We start from the raw sequence: 13,459 nt of genomic DNA, 5'->3' as shown, positions 1-13,459 counted from the left end.
TCCTGCTGGTCCACGCCCGTGCCGCCCAGCACAGCAAAGCCGCGCAAGGTAAGGAAGGAGGGGCGCGCGGCCGCGGGGCTGCCGGGGCTGCGGGGCCCAAGGGCTGGGGTGCGATTTCCAAGGGGCAGGGCAGGTGCTGGGAAGCGTGCTGCTTGCTGTCAGGACCGGGCACTGTGCATCCGTACTCTTCGGCTGGGGACCTGACCTCTGGGCATTGCGCCCCGGGCGAAAGACTGGAAGAGCCAGGGGCGGCACGAATGAGTGAGAAGTTTGGGGGGCCCTGGGCAGAAGTGACCACGCACCTCAGAAGTCTGCCTATTTCACTGCCACCGCAGCATCTTCGAAAGACTTCTTGTCCTCCAAAAGTATGAGAATCTTCTACTCTCTCAAACATTGCCGGAAACTTAAGTTGTGGCCTGGAGAGACTGAGAATGAAAACTTTTCAGCTGCCATAGATTTCTTTCCCTCACCCTCAACCCTTATGAAAAGTTAGACAAATTTCGAAGTTGTCTTATCAGTAGAAAAATGTTAAAGAAAAATAGCATCTTTTATGGAAAAACTAATTTGTCTCTCACTGCGTGGTATGGGGCTGAAGAAGAGAAAAAAATTTCTGTGACTCTGGCTCCCTGCAAGAATGTTGCATTTCTGCCTCTTTGGGGGGAAATCTTTCGTCTTGCATGGCTTTCATTTCTTATCATAATATTTATTTATTAAAGCCTTGGGTTTCCAATTCCATTTAATTCCAGGTCAGAATTGCATTAAAATAACAAAGTAAAATTCCAGGCCGTGGAGCTCTGACAGATCCCTCTAGGAATTAAAGAGAGAGAGGGAGGCCCTCCCGCCCCCATCCCTGACCCCAGGCTCATTGCTTGACCAGTCCCAAGGCTGTGCTGGCAGAAACCAGCCTGGTGGACTACAGTTCTCTGGGACAGCCACCCCTCCCCCTTGACCTCTTGCTGCACCCTTCCCTCATGGTGTCCTTACCCAGGAGGAGATTTATATGGACAAAAAGAAAATTCCTCATGGCAAGACTTTGCCCAGGAGGATATGACTCTGCCTATTATCCCCAGGGGCTCTTGAAGCCAAGCTGGGGTGTGAAGGTGGCTGGGCCAGAAGAGAAAGTTGAACTTGGGAGTTGGGGAAGCCTGAGTCTCTGGCAGTCAGGTCGCTGTGTCCCAGAGCCTGAGCACTTGACTTTTAAGCTGTTCTTTGTACTATATGGGCTCCCGCTCTGTTAAAAAGAAGGTGCTATATCAATGCCATCCTCTTCTCCCAAAACACCACCTCTTCCACTGCCCCCTTCTTCCTCTAACATTTCCTTTAACAGAACCAAAACACTAGAGACCCTCAGCTGTCAAATACCAGACCCCACCCCCACGCCCTTCAACCCCAGACTGCTTCTTCTCCAGTCCTGGTTCCAGACAGCCCACTACCACTGCCACCCCCAGCCTGGGAGCAGCCCTTCTCTCACTGTGGATTTGCTTGTGTCTTCATAAACAAAGCTGTCTTTTGTAGTGCGTGCTGACTTACTCATAACATGGAATTAGCTAGGGAGTTTAGTCTAAAGGAAGGAACAGATTTCATGCAGTAATCTAGAGACAAGATAAGGACCTCTTTCAAGTTGGAGCCAGTGTCTGTAGTGGCCCAGTGAGACTGGGGGGTTGGGGGTGAACAGAAAAACCAGTATATTCAAGGGGGTTCCCGGGGCAGATGGAGGCTCCTGGAAGGGACAGGTGCCATCAAGCCAAGGCTTTCAAGCCTGGGAGATCAGTTCATCATTCAGAGACAGAAGGACTGAGTCCCTCCAAGGTACTTTAGGGCTCCCTCTTTCATTGGACACCCTGCTGGGTACTGTGGGGGGAGGGGGGTGGCGCGGTGGAGTGGTGTGGGGAGGGGAATAAAGCCAGAGTGGAGGCCTCTGCCCTCAAGAAACTTACAGACTAATAGTTTTGTCCTCTGCTTATCTCGTATTCAGGCCACACTTGCTCTGACCGGGCTGCAATTAGTTTTGCACCTTCCTTCCTACTGATCCCTGAGTCTAGCTGGGCATAGAATCGAAGCCTATTATTTTAGCTACTTTTGACCCTGCTATTCAGGAGAAACTTATCAACCTGGTCTGCCAGAGATCGCCAAATAACAGCTTTACTGGGTGGGAGGGGTGTCTCTGGCCCCAAATCTATAGGCCAGTGCTCCAAGAAGGACAAGTACTGACCAGGCAGGGCAGCCTTACCCATAGGCAGAGTGCTGTGGACATCCCTTGCTCCCAAACAGATCTCCTAGGTATCACCAGTACCATAAGGTGTCTATTCAATGCCACATGCTTTTAAATGAAGCTCTAGCAGCTCTTTAAAACACAAATACCCTTGGCAAGTATCTTGCACAGTTACTATTCCTCTGGATTTCTGGATCTCTGTTCCTTTTCTCTCAAGAGTCCCCAGGGGGAGAACCAAAGTGTTGTGGAATGGGGAAGAGGGGACGGATAAGGAAGGGAGCCCTGAGTGTACAGGTGAATGAGTGTGTGTGTGTACGTGTGTAAGGTTCACCAGGATCACCCACATGTGACACAGCTAGGTGCCTGCGTCTATTGTGACTTAGTTGTTAAGCGTGAATACGGATTGTTTTAGTGCCTTTGAGAACTGTGTGGATGAGTGGGTGGGTAAGCTTGTGTGACGGAGAATGAGTGAGCATGAGGTTACATGGTTTTGAGTGTTTTTCAAGTGCCTGTCTGTGTATTTTAAAGTAGACAGACTGGATAACCAAGATAATTGTTAACTTAAAAGCATTAATTTGCTTTTTTTGGGGGGTGGGGGGTGGTGGTGCAGAGTGGTTAAAAAAGCCTAATCCTGGTGTAGTGCTCAGGTTACAGCTGAATGAAAGGTCTCCTGGCCTCCGGGGAAAACTTGTCCCCCAGGAGGGGCTCAGGGAGAGCCAGCCTGGCCGTTTAGTTTACCTGGTTGTTTTCTCTCCTCATTAGGGATAGAATCTTGATAAAGTCATATATTTAGAGTTTCCAAGTAACACCATCCCAGGGACCAAGAGCGTTCATCTGACGGCAAACAGTGTCTCTCTGTCTCCATGCGTCTCTCCAGGTCTCTGTTTGGGTGTATGTGTGTCTCTCTCTTTCTTTCCCCCACCCCTCTCTTCCTCTTTAATGTGGCAGTTTCCTCTCCTCCCCGCTTCCCTGGGCTCCTGTGGCCAGCTCTTACAGTGAGGGGACTGTTCCTCCTAGCCCCTCCCTCCAAAATATGAAATGAAAACCATAACCGTGTCAGCGGGTGAGGGTGGCCCCATGGGCAGCCGGGTATTGCCCGTGCCCCATCCAGGCCACACTGGGGAGAGAGTCAGTCCCCCTCACTCGTGGAGCCTGATCTTCAATCAATTCCCTCTAAGCCCCTTACCTCCGCCCCACCTTTTCCAGAGGGTAGAAAAGGGGGTGGACTGCTTAGAAATTCCTCAGGAATCCCTTTGACCTCTCTTCTCTCAGTGACATGTCCCCTGGGGGTGGGGGGAGAGCTGAGGAGGGAGAACTTTTCCATTTCTTACCCCTCATCTCCTTGCGTCTCCGCAGGGTGGAATAAGAGAGAGGGGTCTAGAAGACACGGGAAGCCAGAAATCCTACAGGCGGAGAAAGAACCCCTAAATGAGATTATTTTCCAAAATCTTCAGGAATCGGAGAGCATGAGAACTAGTTTGAGATGTCAGCAGCTGAGACCTGTTGTAAAAAGAGCGGGCCCTGGGTGTGAGTTTGGGAATGTGAGGTGTGCATTCACTGGGATGTGTGAGCGTGCATGTGTGTGATTCGGGGTGTGTATGTGTGTGTGTGCGTGTGTGCGTGCGTGTGCGCGCGTGCACTCCCGTAAGAGGAAAAAGGAAGCCGGGCACTGTGCGTTTTGTTTTCATTGGAGAAGTAAAGAAGTGGATTGGCTTGGTCCAGTGCCTTAAACCGGGGTGGAGGAAAGGAACGGATGGCTTTAGACCCTCTTGAGAAGATGGAGGTGGAAGAGCTCGCCGCCTGAACTCACTTCATTCCCTGCCCCCTGCTCTGATCCCCTAGTGTTAGGGTGTGGGCCTCTTTTGATGTCCTATACCCCTAGCACATAACCGCTTATAAGAAAGAGTCCCTGTCAGGGCTGGAAACTGTGGAGCTGCTCTGAGGCTGGCAGTGCCCGCAAGAGGCCCAGACCTGGGGACAGCTTCTTCAGGCTCAGTTATAAGACAGGAGTCTGGAAACAGAGGGACTGCTGGTCTTTGGGGGGAAAACACAGCTGACAATCCAGGGATGTTTGAGGGGTAGAGGAGCTAGTCACCTGGGCTAAGAGGGGACATGGACCCTCAATCTCGACCCTAATGGCCTCTCTGTCACCAGACTGCTCTCCTCTGCCCATGCTCACATATTGCGAGCGCCAAATGGCATGGGGTAGGGAGTATAACGCCAGTGGGTTTAGGTAAACGCAGAGCCTAAGGATTGGAACTTCTGAGGAAATAATTGAAATTCTCTTCCTCGCTTGTAAAATGGACGAGAGTTTCAGAAGTGTCCTTTTCAGCTGAGGTTCTGCACATCTCATCAAAAGCCTTCATGCTGAAGGTAGAAGACACCATAGCGAGCCTCAGTCTTGCCGCCGGCCTCCCCAGGCTTCTCGCCTGAATCTCAGGCCCTCTTCTCCCCAGGCCCTGCTCCACTGCTCCCTGTCCAAGTCTGTACCACTTGGCTCCTCTTCCTTTCTTCCCCCACCCGGTTCTGGGGCCCCACGTACCTGATAGTTCTTCCTCTGTCCTTAAGTGGGATATTGCCCCCTGGAAATAGCCTCTGCAGAACAAGTGCTTCTGTACGTGTGAATGTACGTACACCCAGCAGTGCGGGGAAATGGAGCTTAAGTGTTTGTGCTCTGGAAACGGAATACTATCTGGGTGAGGCCCCAGGGCCCCAGCCCTTGCTCCCACCACACTATATATTCTCAGCTCCAAGACTGGTTCCCTGCCTTCTGCTCCAACCTAGACATCTCCCCTTTTCAAACCGTTTTGTAGTTGCCACTGGATGCTTGGATTTGGCCCCATAGGCAGAATGATGACCTAAAAGGGCGCTGTGGCTCCCTTACCTACAGGTTCCGTGCGGCTGTAACTGTAGCCCTAGAGAACTCGGGGGAGGGTGGGCATGGATTTCAGAACCCCAGGCCAGCAGCCGTCGACATCTGGTCACTGATGGTGACAAGCTGGGGAAAGACCTGGGCAGAAGCTACTGAGGCGGAGGGAAGATCCAGAACAAGGAACCAGATTTAGGAATCCCTGGGTGAGGGTGGAGTATCAGGATATGTGGGCATTGGGGGTGGGGTGGGAAAAGAGGGGGGCGCTTAAAAGGTAGACCCTGGGGAGCAGGTTTACAGAGAGGACGTTTTTACAGGTTTCTAATTATATTTATTTGGAGTTTTCCTCTGGCGGTTTGAAGCTGTTAACAGCAGGAACCTGTATCCCTGGTGTTTGTTTTTGTTTCTAACCAGCTGCTTGGCCCAGCATAGTGAATCCAAGGGCAGGAGACACCTGCCCACTGCCGTGCTGCCCACCTCTTCCTCACTGCAACTCTGTCTGTGCCCACCATGGTGCACCTGTGTGCCAGTCAGCCCCGTGTGCCAGTCAGCCCTGCCTTCCTCCCTGCTGCCCCAGGCCCAGAGCCTCAGAGCATCTGCATGCCCACTGTTGATTTCCTACCAGGCAATTCCATGATTGTGTATTGGATGTTTGCTTCATGCTGAACTGAGTGCTGAGTTGTGGGGGAGGAGGCACAACAACAATTAAGGTATGGATTCTTCCCTCCAGTGTTTACGGAAGACAGTGTATAGTGAGTGAGCACTGGACTGGGAGCACACTGGTCCTGAGTCCGCACTAGCTGTTTGCTCTTTCCCGAGATTCCCTCTCCAGGCTTATTCCTCATCTATATATTGAGAGGCAGGACCATTCGAGAACCAAATGAAATAACCTATGTGGAAGAACTTTGCACACTTAATGGAATTATATATCATGTGACATCACTGCACACTTAATGGAATTACATATCATGTGACATCATCGTTCCTTATGTTGTTATTTTTTCCACCAGTTTAGATCGATAAGAATGATCATGATGAAACTGGAACCTGCCTCTGCCCACTGCCTGCCTCCTTGCTTCTCCCTCTCCGATGTTCTTTGCTTTCCTTCCCACCTCCACCACCCCTTGCCCTTACCTATCCTCTAAAGGCCTCTGACTCACGGTTGTTGGTTTAGTCCACACTGAAAAGGAGAAAATCCATGTCTATTTAATGGTACATTCAAGTGAGCAAAGAGCTGGATTAGGGGGAAGGTGGACCTTCAGAGGGAAACTCAGTCAGGGCTCCCTGATGGGTGACGAGGCTCTCAGGGCCAGCCCCACTCCCTTCCAGTCTCCAGCCACCAAATACTTTTCCTGGCTCTTCAGTCAAGCAGGCCAAACTCGTATAAGAGGGAAGGGTACTTTTTTAAAAAAGAAAGTGCTCTGTCTTCTCTCTTTGGGGTCATCTGTGTGGTTTCATGGACTCTCTCCAGGCCTCCTTCACCCCTGCCTAGGCTGTGTCCAGGCTGAGGATATGCCCAGGCTTTAGCTAAAGTAACAGAGTCCCAGTTCCAGGTAGGGAAGACACTTTGGAGCTGGGAAGCCTGGCTCTGCCAGCTTCCCTGGTTGCCCTTTTGATCAAGAGGTAGAGTAGATATGCATGTATGCAGGTACATGTACACATACTGCAGGTTAGAGTGTCATGGCCAAAGCCAGGGCTGGTTCTACTTTGGATGTTACTTAGATGTGGGAGGCAACATGGAGGAAAAGATCAGGGAACCGATCAGGACCAGCAATGGAACACTAGTCTCAAGGGGCCCCTGGTGTCCTGTCATCAGGTGTTAGCACTGAAGCTGGGGAACATCTATCTGACAAGGATGCTCGGAAGAAGTGCCTGAACAACCACGAGTAACATATGACGACCCTGAGATCCTGTGCATTCCATAGGATTCCCTAGGAATCTTATCCTAGATTTTTTGGTCCCAGTCTCTTCTGGACTCAGCATCACCAAATGGGTGCCTTTAAGCAGGTATCCTCCCTTCTCAGAGTTTCCTGTCTCCCTACCCTTAACTTAAGACTAAACTTCCTCTACCTAGAACAGTTGTGGGGTCACAGGAAAAAAGCAAGCTTTTTCTCTGTGGTAACCTAGAGCAGAGAGAATGCCACAAATACAGACCTCAACCATTCACTCACCAGCCCATCCATCCATCCAACGAATATATACTAAATGCCTTCAATATATTAGTCAGTCTTATTCACTGCTGAACGCCCATCACCTAGCACAGTGCTTGGCATGTTGTAAATGCTCAGTAACTGTTGAATGGTTGAATGAATATGCTTAACTCTATTCTACCTGCTGTGTAGGTTTCAAAGACTCAGAAGCCATGGCCGCAAGGAGCTTACAGTTTCAGTAGGAAGATAATACACATAAGCTAAAAGTTAAACAATGATACAAGGCAGCATATAAGAGGCATTACAAGATAGTAATTGGTCAGGCGATCAGAGAACCTGACAGTAAAAGCCTTAGGAGTTAAGAGAAAGAGTAGATCAGAGAAGGCTGGAACAGCCATTGGTAGCTTCCCAGCGGTGGCACCTGAATTGGGTCCTCAATGATGGGCAAGATTTTAAAACATGGAACGAGAAGAGAGTGAGGTAGGCACACCAAACATCCTGGACTAACCTGGCTGGGGCAAAGAGGGTGTCACAGACATGTGGGTGCATTAGGACAGCAGGCAGGCTGCTTTAGACCTCATTGGGCCCAGCAAATTTGCCCATAACTGCTCCCACCCCTGTAGGTGGTTAGGTAACTGCCTGTGGTAATGTAAAGGTGGAAGACTCTGCCTACGGTATCTGCTTATGTGCAATCTGCATTCCTGCTCATTTCCCTTTGTTGTTATTCCTGAGCCGGACCTGGGAAAAATTTTGAAATGATGAAGTGTTTCCTTAGGGATCCTCCTGCTTCTCTTTTGGGATACACTTTCCTATCCTCAGACGAGAATCTTAGGACTGCCTATGTTATCATAATCCACCCTCTCTGGTCGGCCCTCTAACTCATATTCCCCAGCCCATTCCACCTTACCTCCCTACATTTAGCAGAGTTTTTGGAGTGTTCTGCTAGGCACTGAAGCAAATCCAGAAGAAACGTAGGATGGCGTGGGGAAAAGCTGCTACAGTTACAGACCTGTGCATTCATGCCAGGAGAGGGCGAGGCAGGGAGGTCTTGGCTCATCTATAGTATCTCTGCAGCCACCACTCTCCCCCAAGTCAGCCTAGTGCCAGGGGCTAGGTAGGGGCACAAAAGAAGAGTCTTCACAGAGACTAGTGCCAGGGGCTAGGTAGGGGCACAAAAGAAGAGTCTTCACAGAGACTGTCAGATAGATTATGGAGTGCACTTTTTTGGTTCCTAACCCACTTCACCCTCCTCTTCGGGCAGTTCCCAGCAATGGGGTGGAGTAGGCAATGGAGCATGTATCTTTAGGGATGTTTCCCTGCAGATTTCCTGTACCATCATATGCTCCCCTGGTGCTGCATTTCCCCACACCAGCCCTTGAAATGGGGCTTCGATAAGAGGAAGCGGGAAAGAGAGGGATTCGGAAAGGATACTGGGTAGAAAGTTAGAACTAAAAATAGTGAACCTTTATTGAGTACTTACTAAATGCCTGCACTGCTGTGCTAAGTACTTGATAAGTCTTAACTCATTTGATGCTCATGGCAGTCCAGGACCAGGACCACACAGCCGTGGGTAGAGGTGGCATTTGAACTGACACTATATCACTCCAGAACCCCTTTTGTCAAACACTCTGGCATGTCGCTGCCCCAGTCTCTTCCCAGCTTGAGCAACGAGTCTATTCACATTACCTGAGTTGGGAAAAGGAAGACAGAACAGCAGCCCAGCCTCACCTTGGAAATCTTGATACAGCTGGCCGAGCAGAGTGCCAGGACAGTCGCACTTTTTAAATTGTCCCCAGGGAATCTCAGTGTGCAGCCAGTATTGAGAACTACTGGTCTAAAGCAATCCGTGCCCAACAGCATCAACTGATTGGTTAATGCCAGCTAGTAAACACCTGTACCCTGAGAGAATGTGCTAAGATGAGACTGTGCCCGTGGGTGTTGACAGGATCCCTGTACGGACAAATTGTGGGTGGGCAGATGTGGTGGGAGGGAGCTCTGAAAGAACGAACTGGCAAAAGGAGGAGATGCTGGATATAATTTGGGGCCCTATTTCAGAGCTCTGTTTTAGGCCTGTTCTGCTTTGAAAGATTCCTTCCAAATAGTTGAACGGTCCCTTCCTCAGTGAGGAAAGTGGAACGTACCACACAGGATGGCTTTAAAGCCTTAGCAGAGCAACTCGGCCATAACTATAAGTGAGCTGAGGCAAACTGAGTCCCCTAGGACCGGAGACTCATGAGGAATAGGGCTTACCACGAAGAGCTTTGGGGAAGACAGTTTTGAGCCAGATTTGGGAAGCTGGGCTCAGTGTGGCCGGGAAGAGAAAAGAGGACTGCATCTTAAATGTGAAGAATGAGAGGTGTGTGAATGTGTCGAAAGGGATAGAATGGTTAGTTGTCGTAGAGGGAATAGGGAGGAGATAAAGTCTTCCAGAGCAGAAAGACCCTGCTGGAGAGGGATAAGCATTGCGAGCAGAGAGATGAGGGAGACGGGTAAAATGGCATGAAAGCCCAGTTGCTGGAAGAATCTAAAGCCTCTGCCAGGAAGCTTGGGCTTGTTGCAGTTAGCCTCAGGGTCCACCCTAGTACAGGTGGGCACTGAATTAGAGGCAAAGGCCAGAGCTGGGGGGCCCAGAGAGCCGGATGCAGACCCTAGTCAAGCACCAGCCTCTGCAGACAGACGTCTACCTCTGAGAAGGCCTAGAGAAGAAGCTTCCAGATGAGTTTCCAGGTCACCTTGCTGGTTGCTGGGGAAGGGATGGAGGGACACAGAGGAAGAGAGCTCCAAGCAGGATGAACAGGATGATTATCAGTCAGTGGGATTGTCCAATGCCCCATGCCTTCCTCAAAGACTCCCAAGGGTTACCGCAGGAAAGGGGGTGATTATCCAGTCTTTCCTCTTCCAGGGACCCCACAAGAACATATAAAACTAAACCTCAAGCCATTTCAAGTTTGGAATTAGTTGTTAAAAAATATTTTTCCCCACTGTGGAGGACATGTTTAAATATGGGGACACAGAATAAGGACCAACTCCGGGTGCCCTGTCTTTCTTTACACATTTAACCACACTAGATATTTCCTCTTTCCTCTTTTGTCTAACATTTGTCCAACCTCCGAAACCCAACTTGAACCCCATTCCTCGGGAAGTTTTTTGCGTCCACCCAGGCCCAGACATATCCCTTTTTCAGAACTCCTAGAGCAGTGCTGTCCAATAGGACTTCCTGGGTGTTGGAAATGTTCCATATCTGTGCTGAACACTATGATAGCCATTAGCTACATAGGGCTGTTGAGAACTTGCCTGTGGCTACTGTAACTGAGGAACTGAATTTTAAATTAATTTAAATGTAAATAGCCACATGTGCCCAGTGTCCACCATCTTACACAGCACAATCCTCGAGCATCTATTGTTTGAACCAGTGATTTAATACTTACCACCTCAAGCTTCCATATATGGGAGACCTACTATTTACCAGACACTCTACTACTTTACACAAATTATCTCATCAATTGTTAACAGATTCTCATGAGGAGGTCTGATCATCTCCATTCTAAGGAGGAAGAAATAAGAGAATCAGAAAAACCTCCCTAGAAAGTGGTAGATCTAGACTTAAATCTGGGCCTGACTGGTTCAAGAGCCTTGCCTCTTTCTAAGATAGTACATTTCTTGGTACCATTTTCTCCTCATTGGTTGGACAAACTGATTCTCCACTCAGCCTCTTATTATCAGCAGAGGTCCTCTTGCCCTCTCTTCTGAACTAGTCTTCCATGTTCCTTCTCTATTCTCTCACTTTGGGATGACTTCCCAGTGTAGGCCAGCGGGCAGACATCATGACTTCAGGGCCTGAGTGAGGTGAAGAATAAGTGCGAATTATAGCAATTAGAATCCGGGGGCCACTGTGGACTGCTGCAGAGGAGTCCAAGAGAGTTGAAGTATAGAGTGCAGAGCCGAAAAGAACCCCAAAAGATCTGAGGCAGGGTGTTTGGGGGCAGTCTTCCAAATTTCACTTCTCAGCTCCAGGAAGCTTCCTCAATCCTACCCCACCAGAATACTTCTCGAAATATGAAAACTGAGGAGAGTTAACTTTTTCAAGCGAGGACTTATGGGTGTCTATAAATTGGAATGATTACTGGTCCACTCATCCATTCATTCAGTAAAAAATAGGCACCTTAAGGATTTGGATTCCATAGGTCAGTGATAAGGCCTAAGAATCTGCATTTTAACAAAGCCAGGCAATTCTAAAGTCCACAGATCACACTTCAAAGTTGGGTCTTGATTTTTTTACTTGCAGATTGCTACTTATACACTATCTTGGGTTTCCCAATTCACAGCTAGAAATAGTCTCTTTTCCTCTGATCGTCATTTTAACTGAGGTTCTCAAGCCCGGATACATACCAGATTCACCTGAGGAGCTTTAGAAAAATACTGATGGCCATGCCCCAGCCCAGACTAGTTGACCTGAATTTCTGGGGGTGGCTCTCTAACGTGCAGCCAGGGTTAAGCACCCACTCACCTCATCTCTAATGCTTCATGGCACTTAACCACATCCTGCTTCATGTTACTTATTTGTCTCTCCTTTTGGGTGGGCTCAGTCACCTCGGAGCATCCACAGCCTTCAGTATAGTACCTTACACAAACATCTTACAAAGCATTGGCAACTGAATGAAACGTTTTTCTTTATTTCAGTTCAGCTTTAGGGACACCATTAACATTACCTCAGAAATTAGAGTCTTTTGCCCAAAAGCAATAAATGATTCTCTTTACTATGACCTTTCTGAACCATCCTCTTTTTGCTGGATCTTGGGTGGCCTCATCCTTTAGCATAGCTTTGTGAGTGGCGCCTCCAGTCAGAGCGAGGGCCAAGAGACAGTGGAGCACCAGACATTGGATGAAAGAGCTCAGGGTGGCGGGATAGATGAGCCTGCCTTAGTCAGCGGGAGAGCCACAAGGGCTGCACTTATCAGACTTCAGATTGTTGGTGCTGGCCCCGCCAGTTCCTGGTCCCCGTGGTGTTGACGGCACAGGAGCCAAGGAAATCTTCCAGGATGGAGCTTCTTTCTTCTAAAGATTCTTGGCGCCATGGTGGGCAAGTGGAAGCAGGCCTGGTCTCAAGCAGACTTGTGAGGCAGATAATTTCTCAGATGCCCTGTCTCCCTTCCTCCTTTAATCACCAAAGGCTGCTGGACTCTGCCCCTTTCCCAGAGGCTACTGTCCCCATGCCTTTTCTCTTCCCTCTCCCTCTAAGCTTGCTCCTAAGAAAGGTAAACTAATCCACACTAGGTTGAATATTTCTAATCAAGTTAAGTTTGCTGTCCAGTCCAAGGGTTTTTATTTGTTTTTAAATCAGAGAGTATTTCAAATGATGGAATGTTCTCTGTCATTGTGGATTAAGTATTTTTGAGGGAAGTGAAGGTTCTTTCTGAATTCCTGAAATTACAGAGGCTAGCCACCTGAAATCACAGGGGTGTGGGAAAGCACCTGCTTCTGGAGGGGTCACTGTCTTTATTTTAGAGGAGAAGGGATTTTGCCCCTGGGGAACCACCTTCAAGACACTCTTCAGGAGGCACCAACAGAGGGTCTCATGTACTCTCTGTGCCCCTGGCAGATGTGGATGAGTGTGTGGAGGGAACCGACAACTGCCACATCGATGCTATCTGCCAGAACACCCAGCGGTCATACAAGTGCATCTGCAAGTCTGGCTACACAGGGGATGGTAAACACTGCAAAGGTGAGGCCGGGTGGGCACCTGGAGAAGGCAGACCTGCCTGAGAAGGGGAAACTGGTGCTGCGGCCTGCCGTTGGCCACACTGTGCATTACCTGAAGGCCTGCAATCCTCACTGGCATGGGGATGGAGGTTGGTGGGTAAGGGGGGTGGGGTGGAACTGTGTCTTTCCATAGAGGGAGCCATTTTCTAATTTGTACAAAGGCACCATATAGGCTGGCTGAAGCCCTGGTTGGAACAGTCCACAGCCAGACAAACTGGGCTGGGTGGGGGATCAGAATCATGAGACTGAGGCCTGAAGTTCCCTGACGTTGGAACCTCCATCTTTAGACCTCTATACCATGCCCGCGAAGGACGAGAACAGTTTATCCCAGGGAAAATTTATATTGTAAACGAACACACCTTCCTCTCATAATTAAAGCAATGCAAATTAAAGCAGTCTCGAGATGTTGTTTTAAATTTATGACCTTCAGTGTTGATAAGACTTCAGTGGACAGGGTACTTGTTAATT

At 49.2% G+C, this 13,459-nt stretch overlaps 1 protein-coding gene across 3 annotated transcripts in view; it reads left to right on the top strand.

Moving 5' to 3' along the window:
• The first annotated feature begins 6 nt into the window (after positions 1-6).
• Positions 7-13,459, top strand: part of SCUBE3 (signal peptide, CUB domain and EGF like domain containing 3) — a 34,706-nt gene continuing 21,253 nt past the window's right edge. For 2 of the 3 annotated variants that reach the window (XM_006907341.3, XM_015585929.2), the window contains exons 1-2: positions 7-48; positions 12,831-12,953. The gene's annotated coding sequence lies outside the window, so the exon portion shown is untranslated. Of the gene's footprint in view, positions 49-5,495; positions 5,792-12,830; positions 12,954-13,459 lie in introns of those variants that run through there. The other variant, XM_025043704.1, reaches the window with a different exon arrangement.

The sequence above is a fragment of the Pteropus alecto genome, unplaced genomic scaffold, assembly GCF_000325575.1.
Source record: "Pteropus alecto unplaced genomic scaffold, ASM32557v1 scaffold202, whole genome shotgun sequence".
Taxonomy (NCBI): domain Eukaryota; kingdom Metazoa; phylum Chordata; class Mammalia; order Chiroptera; family Pteropodidae; genus Pteropus; species Pteropus alecto.
Note: the sequence above shows the minus strand (reverse complement) of the source record. Positions and strands in the feature narration are given on the sequence as shown.